The sequence below is a fragment of the Carcharodon carcharias genome, chromosome 14, assembly GCF_017639515.1.
Source record: "Carcharodon carcharias isolate sCarCar2 chromosome 14, sCarCar2.pri, whole genome shotgun sequence".
NCBI lineage: Eukaryota > Metazoa > Chordata > Chondrichthyes > Lamniformes > Lamnidae > Carcharodon > Carcharodon carcharias.
This window is the reverse complement of record NC_054480.1, coordinates 44,631,721-44,647,266: the sequence shown is the minus strand read 5'-3', so window position 1 is coordinate 44,647,266 and position 15,546 is coordinate 44,631,721. Positions and strand designations below refer to the sequence as shown.

Below are 15,546 nucleotides of genomic sequence, written 5' to 3'. Positions count from 1 at the left end.
GTGTCCACCATTTGTTCTGAAAAATTGCAGTTTCTTCTTTGAACTTTAACTGTTGCTGTCTGGTGGGCAGGCTTCTATTCTGTGGAGTTTGGATCCCTATGCCAGGTTTAGAATGATGTCCATTTACAAATTGATGAGTTTTCATATTTCAGTATCCAGTCTCATCAAACCACTCTTGCTGATTTTTAAGGTGTGCTTGCAAATTTCTTGGCACACGAGAGATGATGGATTTCAATGATTGCTAGTCATCTTGGACATTGCTTGATGGTGTGACCATCCATTCCTGTGGTTTCCGATTGATTTGTTAAAATTCCTTCAGCTTGGCGTTTTTTGACAAGCCAGACACCTCAAACTTCCTGTGTATCTGTTGCATCTGTTGGTTCCTCAGCCCCCTTGAGGGGGCTGCCTCGTGCCAATACTGAGTGAACAAGTCAGTGATCTGTCCTGTGTTCATCGGTGTAATGAGCACAACTTTTCGATCCCTGATCCTGACTATCTGATAGGCCCGAATCTTCTGTTCAGGGTCGGAACTCCTATCTCCAACACTGATCAGACAAAAAAATACACACTTACCTTCTTCTGATGGAGGATCCTGCAGATCTGACTCAGCGCAGGAATCCTCAGAGGGAGCAGCGGAGAGAATCTGCACAGAAACCATGCCCCCTTTTTACGGCATTAGCTGCTGTATTGTGTAGATAAGGAATGCAAATGTCCCAAAGCTTCTTTGAAATGCTAAAGTAAGAATGTAAGTGGGTAAGGGGGTAGGGCAGTTAAGGGGGTGAGGTAAGAGGGTAGGGTGGCAGGTAGGCGGGTGGGTGAGGTAGTAGGTGGCTGAGGTGGTAGTGTAGAGAGGGTCACAGGTGGGTGAGGTAGTAGGCAGGTGAGGTGGTTGGGTGGCAGATGGATGAGGTGGTATGGTGGCAAGTGGGTGAGATGGCAGGTGGACGAGTAGGGTGGGAGGGTGGCAGGTGGGTGAGGTGGTAGTTAGCAGGTGGGTGAGGGTAGCAGGTGGGTGGGGTTCTTTGCATATTGTCATGTAGGAGAAGGATGACATCTGTGAACTGAGCTGGGCATCCATATCATTGTAGCACCTTCCAATTGGCAACTTAATTCACCAAGTTAAAGGTTTTTGTGAGATCGAAGTACAAAGTGCTGTTAAGACCTTCCAATCAACAAGAGTAGCCACTGAAAGTGAACTGCGAGAGAGTTGAGCCAACAAGCACCAGCTCCTCTACTGGCCAACAACCAATGCCTCACTGAAGGAGAGCCTGCAAGGCTAAGATAGGGCTCATAAGCCACCTGTGACCCCACAGCCAACACTGATATCTCATGCCCATTCAGCCATATGCAAGAATCATTTTTGACGTGAGGGACTGCCAATAGAAACTACACGTCCTCTTGTGAAATTACAAAAAAGCACAGATTTCTTAATGGGGCAATGTCCCCCAGTTTTCCTTGTAATGTCTGCTGTATTTCCCAATACTCAAGAAATCCTGCAGCTGAGAGAAGGCAAGAACAACAGGTAAGTGCCTATCCAGCACCACTTGTGGGCCAAGAGGAAGTGCAGTTCTTCCCCCCAGCCCACCAAGCTAACCTGCTTCCTTTCCCACAATCCACCAATCACAACCTTCTACCAGAACATCCCAACATCCCAAGATCTGACATCCCCTCTCACTCACCATCCTCACCCTCCTTTCCCCCCACACAATGTCCATCACAGCCATCCATGTGTCTGCTCCCCTACCCACCGAATTCTCACCCTTAACCATAAGGCCATAAGATGTAGAAGCAGAAGCCATTCAACCCATCGAGTCTGCTCCACCATTCAATGAGGTCATGGATGATCTGATAATCCTCAACTCCACTTTCCTGCCTTTTCCCCATAACCCTTGATTCCCTTCTTCAGCCTTTCCTGCCTGCAGCCTTGTGCTGTCAAATAGCCTTAGAATCTGCCCAGCTGCCGGCCAGGAAACAGAAAAATTAATTTAAATGAGGTCCTGCTGTTAAATTCTGGTTACCTACATTGCTGAATTTCCTGGCTACAATGATGGCCGTCCTCTGTCATTACCTCCATTGAAGCTAAGGTGACAGCAGTTATCTCATTATAACCAGGGGCTGAACTTGTAAACATGTGGCCTAACACCACACCAGGTGGGGCTACTCTTTCAATTGTACAGGCAGCAATAAAGAATTTGCAGCAGGGGTAAAGATAATTCAGTATTTCTCTTTATATAAACCTAAAGTGACGCCATGGCAACAACATCGTCAATTCCAATTCAAAGATGTTGCATTGGCTTATATTTAAAGTGCCTTGAGCAAATAGAGCACCTCAACTCCCAGTGTCAAGCTCAGAGTTTCCTCCAGCATGTATAGGAAGTCTGATCACATTTTAACACAAATGTTTGATTAGGTACTTACGAAGCCTAAATAGGTTCCTGGATTTATACTTTTACATTCAGTCCTGGTGGATTGCATTTTCCTAGCTGTAATTTTGCAAGAGAAAATTTTCCAATTGGATGACAATCCTGGTGCGGATTGCAGTAGCATTTGACTGGTTAGCTGACATTTTTCTGTGGACTCCCCTCCTTAACAAGCTTAGCATTGCAATCCAAATGTGTATGTGCAGTTTATTTTTTGTACATCTGTGTTTCTCACCTGTCTGCTCTCTGACAAAATTAGATGCTGAAACAGGAATATATAAATGAAGGCTTCCAACTGACTTAAGTTGTTCTCTGAAATGGGATCTGGAAACAGCTGCATACTGTACTGCAAGTAGAAAATAAACCTGGCAATATTTTTTATTTGAAATGAGCCAGTTATCCATCTTAACATTTTAAATGTTACTGCTGGAAAATCAAAGTACCCCAAAGGGTTTATGCTTACTGATGAATGTAAGCTTGAAGCAATTAAACAGCAGTATTTCTGCGCACACTAGCATGAAATATTCCTCTGTAGTTTGGCTAAGGCTTAGGTAGGGCTTGGGGTGCACAATTCAACAGGCTTTCCATGACTAGGTTCAATGAATTCCACCTGCACCAGTTTAGCTGCTGTGTATTAGATTATTGAAATAGGAAGGTTGGCTCAGTGAACAAAGATTTATTTCTCAGGTTTGTGAAATAATGAGGGAATAGAGAAATTTGAATTATTGTAAATGTAACAATGTTCTTCAATTCACTGTAAACTGTTTTCCAGCAATGCATTCTAGTATTTTCTCAATGATAACTGTCTCACTGCAAGTACTTAACTGTCCCACATAAACAGTACAGGGGAATGATAAAAGATCCTTGAATGCACTTACACTCAAGTGCTCATTAGCCACTGATGCAACGATCTAAGCACTCTTGTGTTTTATGCTAATTAGCTGCAATCTTGTTCTACATGACTGGAGCAGTATTTGTGAAATTTCCATCAGCCACATATTGCAGTCTCAGCAAAAAACAAGGAATACTGGGTGTGGCACTACATTTTTATGAAACTGTATAGTTTCCCTATCCACAAAAGGGAAATGAATTGGTACCTGTTTAAGATACAAAAATTATAACTGGCAAACACTGCCACAAGCTCATTAATTTATTTAAATTACTCTAAACTGAAAACCCACACCCAAAATCTTACATTCAAATCAAAAATTGCACATCTGCTTCCAGAACCAACAAAATAACTCAGACACTAACCACCTGCAACTGACAATGTTCAATTCAGTAGCAGGCCAATTATGTAATTTTTAAATGATTGTGTCAAGACATTTCCATTTAAAAGTGCCATCTAAAAACAAGGTTCTTTGCCAAATCCAAAACCAGGCAGCATAAGGCTGCTGCATTGGATGGGAGCTGGAATTATTTTTACTGATAATCAAAGTTCATTTAAGATCTCAATACTTTAAAATCATGAGATGCAGAAGTAAATATCGATTTTTATTAAATAATTCAGTGCTTAGTTTACATTGTTTGGATGGTCCACTCAAAAAGCAAACTCTCCAGTCTCAAACCTGACAGTTGTCAACCCTTTTTTTCTCCCCCAAATTAGCAGCCCTAAATGTTTGTCAAGTTCTCTGTTGGAATGTTGAATTTTTAAAACTATTGGTTTGAGCGACATATACTTAATCACTTGCACGTTTTGATAGAAAAAGCTAAATAAAACCAATATCCTTATCCTCAATAAACTTGATCAATATTGTCCACTGATTATGAAAGACGGAAATACGCATTATACAGATAAAGGAATGTGAACAAATCATACAAAATTAAAGGTGATATATAAATATTGATTTGTCGCAGTTGTGGGCATGCACGGTATGGTTTCGTCAACACACCACCCATTTGGATCACCTTAGGTTGTCCTCCCTAGGTGATCTAATAAGGATCACATCAAATACTACAGCCGAGGGTACACTGCATATTAATAGTCAATCGAATTAAGAGAATCTTTAAGTTAAAGTATGGTTTAATTTCTCTGAAGTTAATAGCTTCCCTTTAGCTCAGCAGCAAACCTGCGCCATCTTATTTTTTTCTACATGTTCAAATCTCATGTTCAAAAAGCGCACCAACCCGCGTGTGCTGCATTTTAATTGCATCTGTACAAGGTGCGTATTCCCACAACAATGTTTTTTTAAAAAAAGCCGCTCTTAGGGTTTCACCTACACCATTTACAACCCTGTTATCAAATGCCGAAAGAGCGCGGCCCCAACCAAACTTGATAAAGCAGGCACGCCTTGATTGACGCCCGCAAAGACCACTCAACTGCAAGAAGGCAAACGAAAAGGTTGCCAGCAGTCCTATCAGCGGCGCCGGTGGGCGGGGCCCAGCAGCGAGCGAGTTGGGTTGAGGCAGCGAGGCGTTAGGGTGGTCAGCCCGCGATCGGCAGCGACGCAGGTGACGCCGCCGTCCGTACACTCGACGCCGTCCAGCCCGTCTGCGTCCTGACGTCCCGCAGGCACCAGCGGACGGCACCCGCCGCGGCGACACGGCCCGATCATCAATGGAAACGCAACCGGAACGGTCACTTCTTACCTGTGCGTCGAGGCGCCGGAGAACGTCTTATTAAATCCGAAACCGAACATCGACCGGGTCACAGGCGGCGACGTAACTTTCTGGAGCGCGCGGTTTAGCGCAGGGGACGTCGGACTGCTGACGCACGTATAGGGGGACGTACATAACTAGGGACGTCACTGCGTCACGGGAAGTCGGTGGGGGAATGCTGATGAAGGTGCTCAATGAACACTGAGGGGGTAATGGTGTCATTTCAAGTTGAACCCTCCACACAATCTACAATACAAGCTCAAGTACCACACACACACACACACACACACATATGCAGTCTACAATACAAGCTCGAACACCCCACACACACTGTCTACAGTACAAGCTCGAACACCCCACACACACTGTCTACAGTACAAGCTCAAATACCCCACACACACAGTCTACAATACAAGCTCAAACACTCCACACACACTGTCTACAGTACAAGCTCAAACACTCCACACACACTGTCTACAGTACAAGCTCAAACACCCCACACAGTCTACAGTACAAGCTCAAACACCCCCCATGCACAGTCTACAATACAAGCTCGAACACCCCACACACACAGTCTACAATACAAGCTCGAACACCCCACACACACAGTCTACAATACAAGCTCAAATACCCCACACACACAGTCTACAATACAAGCTCAAACACTCCACACACACTGTCTACAGTACAAGCTCAAACACTCCACACACACTGTCTACAGTACAAGCTCAAACACCCCACACAGTCTACAGTACAAGCTCAGACACCCCACACACAGTCTACAATACAAGCTCAAACACCCCACACACAGTCTACAATACAAGCTCAAACACCCCACATGCACAGTCTACAGTACAAGCTCAAACACCCCACACACAGTCTACAATACAAGCTCAAACACCCCACACACACTGTCTACAGTACAAGCTCAAACACCCCACATGCACAGTCTACAGTACAAGCTCAAACACCCCACACGCACAGTCTACAGTACAAGCTCAAACACCCCACACGCACAGTCTACAGTACAAGCTCAAACACCCCACACACAATCTACAATACAAGCTCAAACACCCCACACACAGTCTACAATACAAGCTCAAACACCCCACACGCACAGTCTACAGTACAAGCTCAAACACCCCACACGCACAGTCTACAATACAAGCTCAAACACCCACACGCACAGTCTACAGTACAAGCTCAAACACCCCACATGCACAGTCTACAGTACAAGCTCAAACACCCCACACACAATCTACAGTACAAGCTCAAACACCCCACACACAATCTACAGTACAAGCTCAAACACCCCACACATAGTCTACAGTACAAGCTCAAACCCCCCACACGCACAGTCTACAGTATAAGCTCAAACACCCCACACGCACAGTCTACAATACAAGCTCAAACACCCCACACACAGTCTACAATACAAGCTCAAACACCCCACACACACAGTCTACAGTACAAGTTCAAACACCCCACACACAGTCTACAGTACAAGCTCAAACACCCCACACATAGTCTACAGTACAAGCTCAAACCCCCCACACGCACAGTCTACAGTATAAGCTCAAACACCCCACACGCACAGTCTACAATACAAGCTCAAACACCCCACACACAGTCTACAATACAAGCTCAAACACCCCACACACAGTCTACAATACAAGCTCAAACACCCCACACACACAGTCTACAATACAAGCTCAAACACCCCACACACACAGTCTACAATACAAGCTCAAACACCCCACACACAGTCTACAATACAAGCTCAAACACTCCACACACACAGTCTACAATACAAGCTCAAATACCCTCTCCCCAAACACATAGGACAATACAAGCTCAAGTACACGTCCCCACACACACACAGTCTACAATACAAGCTCAAACACCACACACACACGTACAGTCTACAATACAAGCTCAAACACTCTACACACAGTCTACAATACAAAAGCTCAAACACCGTGCACACGTACAGTCTACAATACAAGCTCAAACACCCTCTCCCCAAACACATACTATAATACAATCTCAAACACATAGACAATACAAGCTCAAGTACACGTCCCCACACACAGTGTCTATAATACAAGCTTAAACACCCCTCCACACTACAGCACAAGCTCAAACATCCCCACATGAACACACTACAATACAAGTTTAAACACAAAGAGGTAGTGTCACCTGCTCACTGTGTTCTTTCTGCCTCATTATATTTTGTATATCCCCAGTACTCTTGAAAGTAGAGTTGACTTTTATTTTTTCCGACTTACAACATCTGCAGAATTCAGCTTTTGACCTTTTATTCTCGTTTGACATGCCTTCTGTAGAGCAGAAAGACTTGGCTGAACCTTCAAATCACTTTCAATTAACAGTCATTCTCATAATATTGAATGTCAATACTTTCTTGACCGTTTTGCTGCCTCTTTCATCTGCGGGCATCAGCTTCTTCATGGTGCACACTTCCATGAGTATTAACAATCTGGTATTTCACCTAGTTGATTTCATCATGTCTGAGCTGAGGCAGTATTCAGCAAGCTCCTGAACTAGAGGGAGGGAATCTTTTGTGATCAATGTCCGCATTTATATACTTCTAGTAGGAACAGTAACCAGATTATCCTCTCCATCCATAAGCACAATTGTTTCACCATGAGAGAATTGTTTCATCTACACAGAGTAAATGCAGACACGGTAGGTTGAATGGCTTCCTTCTGTGCTGTAATCACTGTATGACTGCCCAATTAAAAAATCTAGCTCAGAAGCCAGGGATCAAACATATGACCTTCTTGGTTGATGTTGCTCAATTAATCACGAAATAACCTAATTGACTATCAGGAGAGTTCTTATTCAAAAATAAAACCCAAATATCAAAAGCTATGTAACCTTGAGCAGAATTTTGCCCTTTGGGTGGGGACCCTGATGTTGGGGTTAAATGGAGGTAACAACCCTGCACTGTGTGGGAAACAGTCACCCTGTTAAGATTTTCCCGGAATTGGCCAAAATGTTGCCAGAGGATATCCAATTAAGGATAGCACGTGGGCTATTGAAGTTGAAGGACTAATAGATGGCTCCAGTTGGGAAGGGGATGAAGCCTGTGGTTCTGATAAAGGACAGAGGCAATGCCTCCATTTTGAATGCTCATTTCCCAACGTTTTAAAGGTCTCACCAGTTGAGCCACCATTGTGGAGGGGAAGCCCCTCTACGGAAGATCCTGTGGCCATAGCTGAGAATGACGGAAAATTTCAGTCATCTTCTGACAATAGCCCTTAATAGACTATTAAGTATCCTCAATTGGCAACCTGCTGCTTGTGGGCGGGTAGCTCTTCAACTGCCAATCTCACCTTGGAAAATGGCACTGAGCAGGATGGTGCCAGTGAACTGGCACGCCAGCTGGTGACAGGAATTTTCATGTCCATCCACATCTGTACTTTCTGATATCAGGGACTGGAAATCCTGCACCTTGAATTCCTTTGATACTGATGCAATTAAATATAATTGTCATTCTTCGTGAAACTCTCCCTCTCCATTATCTCAACATTCTTACCAATGTGTTACAGAAGCCCAGACATAAGCAGTGCAGAAACTTGCCAGGTGCAACAGTAAGAGAGGTGGAGCATTGATGGTCACTTCATAAATAAATAGCATACAAAAGGCTACAGAGTGTGAAACGATTTCGGGCCACAAGGACAAATTTTGGATGCGGAGAGCGCTGTGCAATGTTTTACATTACAAATTGCTATGTTCACATTTATGATGGAAACTACTTACATAAACTTGTCATACTGTAATTATAATCTTCCCAAATGCAGGTGCAGTATGGTGGGAGTGTTTAATTACAGGGATATATTTACACAGTCAGTTTCCAATATAAATGTGGACAATGTAATTTATTATATATTGCGCAAAAATAAGAACAGGTGTTTGATTCTAAAATGATGCTTGAACTATGTCTACAAGCCCTAGGCATACAATTATCTCCCACTCTCCAAAACTACTTCACTGGAAGATGACACTTAATCTTGAGTCCCAACATACAGTTTCAAGTAATTTGAATATTTAAGGTTTAATTTACTTCAAGACTTGGGTCATTGTAGGCACTGCAAAATAAAATTATGGATTTTCACTTCTGCAGTCCCTGTTCACATCTTGAATTGCTAATATAAGGACTGAAGTTGATGATCTGTATGTGAAAGATGTGATTGTTAACATTCAATTTTAGTCAACCTCCTGTGGGGGGCTCAAGTAACCCAAGACACTTCTGATGGAGTATATGGAACAGGCTTTATTCACATACAGCTTGGGTGATCAATCTAACAATTCAGGGCAGAATTTTGCCGTCGGCGAGCAGGGGACGGGGCCCATTCGCCAACGCGTAACATGAGGCGGGATGATGTCGGGCGGAACCCCCAACGTCATCCAGGCCCATTTAATTTTTCAGGAAGGCGGGGCGCAGCAAAATCAGCTGTGGGCCCGCCAACCTGTCAGTGGCCAATTGAGCCCATTGACAGGATCAATTATATAAGCAGACTTAAGGTTGGCGGGCAGGCCAGGAGCCCCGGCAGCAAATAGAAAAAACATGAAACCTCATCCACCAGCAGGATGAGGTTTCATGCAGGGCTTTTAAAAGTTTAATAAAGTTATAGTGTAAATTATGAACATGTCCCATCTCATGTGACATTGTCACATGAGATGGGACATGTTAGGGAATTTTTTTTCTCTTTTTAATCTCTTTCAATCTGGAAGCAATCTCCCTGAGGCAGCACTTAGCCTCAGGGAGGTGTGCGTTCTTTTGCGCGCATGCACGAAAGATCGCACTCTCGCTTTTGGGGAATGCCCTCGCCCGCACAGGAAGTGCATAGCGCTTCCTGCCAGACGTCACGCTGGGCAGCCTTAATTGGCCCGTCCACGTAAAATGGCGGCACGGCCCACTTCTCCGGCAGGGATCGGCTTCCCGCCCGCCAGAGATTGGGTCTGGCCCACCCGCCTGACAGGCAGAAAATTCTGCCCACAGAGTGGCTTTTCGGTTTCTGCTTCTATCTTTGGAACCCTATAAAGAACTATTGAAAATCATTTTCTGTTATACACCTTATTTTTGCCCACAGCAAAGATACATGTGTGACATAAGACCTCATGATGCTTCCAAATCTTTTATAAACAATCTAATTACATAAACAATTGTAGTTATTTACTTCAACGATACTTCAAACAAGTTTTCCTAACTGAAAGGTTCTAAAATCCTTTCATAGGTTAATTAACTGTTACTTTTATATACTATGGTTAATAAGTCCCTCTAATTAACAACTAAACTTATACCTTAGTTACTCATGAATCATGTAATCCCTGTCACTTATTTCCTTACACAACCACAGCTCATATATAATATGCAGATACTAAAAACAGAAGTTAAGCCATACTTTCTTCTCCTAGCATCTTGTTTAACTTGGCAAGCTTGTTACTCGAAGATACAAAAAAGTTTGAATATTAACCCATAACAGAATCACAGAATTTTAACAGCACAGAAGGAGGCCATATAACCCTTAAGGATGTCCTACAAAATTGCAGTGAATTATTCATTGGTATAGTAACACAAAACCTTGAAGTGATTCCACAACATCGCATGTCCAGTGCGTAGTGGCCTCACAGGTAGTAGAAATATGTTAGAATCATATCTCTCAAGACATAAGTTTTTTACAAAATGGAAGGATTTGGCATGACCTGGACATCTGGATGCTAACCTGGAATATTTTTTATAAGAAGGTCATAAGTTCACCTTGGAACTATCAGCAAGCAGGTCTCTTCCAAGAAATCACCTGACCTATAAGATACTTGAGGAGGAGTTGTTTGTTTGTTTTTGAACTGCAAAGACCTTTAATTAATGAGAAGCTTGGAGACAAAAAGGCAATCATATCAGAGAGAGGAAAAAAAATTAAGTTGTGAACCTGCTTATTTTGAGGGCAAGCTTGTTGGAGAACAAGCTGAGATAGGAAGGCTACCTTGACTGGCTTCCTCTCTCTACCTTGTCTAAAATTGTGTGTAGCTATCAACCTGTAGCCAGAGAACCCTCACCTATGTGTAATCAGTCTGCATTTGGACCTGCAAAGCTGAGATCAGTTGGTGAGAGCTTCCAGGACCAGCTGCCTGTCTTCACACAAGAGAACTCCAAGTTGTCAGCGTCTAAACCCTGCAGACTTTATCCTTTATTTTATAATGCCAATCCTCCAAAGCCCACTTCTACAGGGAGACTCTATCTGTTTGGCCTTTGTTTGTAAGTGTGTGTGCTGGGGGAATTCTTTAGGAAGGGATAGATAGTTATACTTCCCGATTACAATTGTATGTTAACCAGTGCTTGCAACTTTTAAAAGAGGTTTTGTTTTAAAATAAATGAGTCATTCTGAGCTTTTGAAAGAAGCCTTGTCAAAGTCTGTTTTCTTCTGGGTACTGAAGGTAGAGGTACACAATTGGCCATTTGAGTGAGAAAAGTAAACATTTAAATTAAGGGTATGGCCTGCGAAGTAGTGAGGCGTGATAATTTGCACACTCCTCCCATCCCGGTCATAACATAAAGTGGGGGTCCTTGCAGGATTTTGAAATGTGGACAGCAGGTGATTGGATGCAGAATAGTAATTGGTAAGGGATAAAAGTATGGAGGCCAGGTTTCTTATACATTGGTAAATTAAAAAGAAACCTCCAAACCAAATCCTAGTGGGGAGATGTTTAAATTTGTGCAAGCTGTCCCAAAGTTTGAGGAAAGGGATGTAGAGGCATCCTTTATCTCATTTGAAAAGGTAGCTAAGCAAATGAAGTGGCCAAAAGAAATCTGATCATTGCTCTTACAGAGTAGGTTGGTGGGTAAAACTCATGAGATTTATGCTTCACTTTCAGAAGAGGCTTCTATGGATTATGATGCAGTAAAAAAGGCTATTCTTAGTGCATATGAGTTAGTCCCAAAGGCATACAGGCAGAAATTTTAGAATATAAGGAAACAGCCTGGGCAGACCTATATTGAGTTTGAGAAGGTAAAGCAAAGTAATTTTGACCATTGAATACTGGCATTAAAGGTAGATACAACATATGAAGCTCTTAGAGAAATCATTCTCTTGGAAGAATTTAAAGGTTCACTTCCAGCAGTAGTTAGAACCTATGTTGAAGACCAGAGGGTTAAAACAGCTAGGCAGGCAGCAGAGATGGCTGACGATTAGGAGGTGGTTCATAAATCTAAACCCTTTTTCTTTATTCCCACAAACTTGAGAAGGTGGAAAGGTGAAAGGAAGGCAAGTAGCCAGGGAAGAGAAGGGACAGTTGGCAATACTCCAGAAACTCCTCCTCAGGCCAGAAGGGAAAGTGCTGAGGGTGGAAGTGATGTTTGAAGGCCTAAGTATTTACATTGTTACAACGTAGGGCACGTTTGTGCCAATTGCTGGCAGTTGCACGGGAAACCCATGGGACTTATTGGGGTACATAACAGTGATTCAGGAAAAGGAGCCCTGACTGAAAGCACAACAGATGAGGATGTAATGTTAACTACAGCTGTGGAGCTGAGTGTGAACACTGCTGTGAGTTCAGGAGAGGTGAATGAAATATATGAGTGTTATAAAGAGTTTTTGTCGAGAGGAAATGTAACCCCTTATCACTCAAATGAGACAACTAAATCTTAGAGATACAGGAGTCACTCAAAACACTTGCTGGGGAAAGGCATAACTTTTCCACAGAGACCGCATTAAAAGCCAAAGTTTTAGTCAATGGTATTGGTGGGGTGTATATACCCATACCCTTGAACCAGGTGCACTTGGAGTGTGACCTATTGCCTAGCACAGTAAAGGCAGGAGTTGTTCAGAAGTTACCCATAGATGGAGTTGACTTACTCCTGGGAAATGATTTAGCTGATTACAGAAAGCCCAAGTGAGGTTAAAGAGATGGAGCAGTTACAAGAAAAGGTTCCAGGAATTTTTCCTTTGTGATGACCCGAGCAATGGCTAAGCAGAATCCATCATCAAAGGTCAACCTGATACCACAGACAGATATTGAGCTGGCTAAAACTTTCTTTAAAGACTTAGATAATCCAAAAGAGATGTTTAACAAATCTTCTCTAGCTGAGACTCAACAAGCTGATCCAGAGTTAAGTAAGATATCACAACCAGCCCAATCTGAAGCTGAGGCTAAGGCAGTTCCAGAATATTGTTATATTAGAAATGGAATTCTAATGAGGAAGTGGAGACCTCCTCACCGACCTGCAGATGAGGAGTGGGCGCCTGTTCGTCAGGTAGTGGTATTACCCAAATATTATAAAGAGATATTACGGATAGCACATGAAATTCCTATGGCACGACATGCAGAGATACGGAAAACTCAAGCGCAGACAAACCAACAGTTTTACTGGCCAGGTTTTCAAAAGGATGTGGTGCAGTTTTGTAAAACGTGCCATAGGTGCCAGATGGTAGGAAAACCATAACATGCAATCAGACTAGCACCCTTATTTCCTATACCAGTTTTGAGGAACAATTCAGCAGGGTGTTAGTGGACCGTGTGGGGCCATTACCAGAAATGAAAGCAGGACACCAGTATATCCTTACTAATATGACATGACAACTTGATTTCCAGAGACCATCCCTTTAAGGACCATTAGGGATAAAGTAGTGCTAGAGAAGTTAACACAATTTTTTACTCAATATGGATTACCGACAGAGATCCAGTCGGATCAAGGCTCCAATTTTATGTCTAAAATTTTTCAGGACATAATGAGTAATTTGGGTATAAAATAGTTAAAGTTCACAGCATATCAACCACAAACACAGGGCACTTTAGAGAGGTACCATCAAACTCTCAAAACAATTATTAAAGCATATCGTCATGAATATCCCCATGATTGGGACAAAGGACTAGATTTTCTTTTATTAGCTATCCAAGATTCATCAAATGAATCTACTGGTTTTAGCTCTTTTGAATTAATTTACAGACATGAGAAAATAGGTCCTGTGAAATTAATCAAAGAAAAGCTTTTAGGAGAGAAGGATGAATCTTCTATGTTAGATTATGTGCCTGTGTTCGAGGAACAGCTCACAGGAGCCTGCAAAGTGGCTCAAGAACATCTTAAAGTTTCTCAAACAAAGATGAAAGAATGGGCAGATAAGCAAGCTGTGACTTGAACTTTACTAACCCTTTTAACTACCTTGTATGGAACACTGAACCATGCAAAAATACTAACACTTCATCCCCTGATTGTAAAGTAAATTATTTGATAAATATACCAGATCGTAGGGAAAAGAATCGGCTGTGTCATTTCAATATGCTAAAGTGATACCATCATAGGGAGGAAGATAGGAAAGAGCAGGTATGTCAGGTTGTAAGCATAGTGGAGGATGAAACAGACAGTGACAGTGAGGTAGAAGGAGACTTGGATAGTTTACAAATTGAACCCCCTACTTTTCAGTTAGCTAACACTGAAATATTAGGACAGTTAGATACCACATTTTCATACTTAGAGGTAGGACAACGAGAGGATCTAGCGAAGTTGCTTACAGAACTTAAAGGGATCTGTTGGGTTAAACCAGGATCTACAATTTTAGCCACACATGATGTGGATGTAGGAGAATGTTCTCCTATAAAGCAACATCTTTACAGGTTAAGTCCAGAGAAACAAGCAGATGTGATATTCTGTATATGTTAGAAAATCACCTAATTGAGCCTAGTCAAGGTAGTTGGTGCTCTCCAGTAGTGTTAGTGTCTAAACCTGATGGGTCAACCAGATTCTGCATAGACAATCGAAAGGTTAATGTAACAAAAATGGATACCTACACAATCCCTTGTCTAGAAGATTGTATTGACAGATTTGGCAAAGCCACGTTCCTTGCTAAGTTAGATCTGTTGTAAAGATGCTGACAAGTATCTTTAACATCACGAGCTAAGGAGATATCAGTTTTTGTCATGCCAAGTGGGCTAAGCCAATGTCGAGTAATGCCATTTGGACAAAAAAATGCTCCAGCCGCTTTCCAAAGACTAATGAATCAGGTGATCACTAATGTTCCTAATTGTGTGGTTTACTTGGATGATTTATTGGCTTATAACGTGGAAAGACCACTTGAAATAACTGGAAGCCTTATTTAAACAATTACAGTCAGCAGATCCAATAATAAACCTTGCAAAAATTGAGTTTGTGAAAGCGTGAGTAACTTATTTAGGGCATATCATAGGGCAGGGACAAGTCTTGCCAAAAACAGGGAAAATACAGGCTTTGATGGAATTCCCTGTCCCTCAACTCAAGGGGAAATCATGAAATTTTTAGGGGTATGCGGTTTCTTTCATAAATTTGTGCCAAACTTCAGCACAATAGCAGCCCCACTAATGGATTAATTGCAAAAGAAAGCAAAGGTGGTATGGTCAAGAGAGTATCAGGCAGCGTTTGAGAAGCTGAAGGTGATTCTAACTAATAAACCAGTATTAGCCTCCCTTAATTTCGCTAAACCCTTCAAGGTGACAATCGATGCTAGTGACTTGGGGGTGGGTGCAGTCTTATTGC

The 15,546-nt window shown here is 42.4% G+C and overlaps 1 protein-coding gene across 5 annotated transcripts in view; it reads right to left on the bottom strand.

The window, feature by feature from the left end:
* The window catches only part of gmeb2 (glucocorticoid modulatory element binding protein 2), a 92,117-nt gene extending 86,988 nt beyond the window's left edge, over positions 1-5,129 (bottom strand). For 4 of the 5 annotated variants that reach the window (XM_041205199.1, XM_041205202.1, XM_041205201.1 and 1 more), the window contains exon 1: positions 5,010-5,129. The gene's annotated coding sequence lies outside the window, so the exon portion shown is untranslated. Of the gene's footprint in view, positions 1-4,740; positions 4,859-5,009 lie in introns of those variants that run through there. The other variant, XM_041205200.1, reaches the window with a different exon arrangement.
* Positions 5,130-15,546: the final 10,417 nt, after the last annotated feature.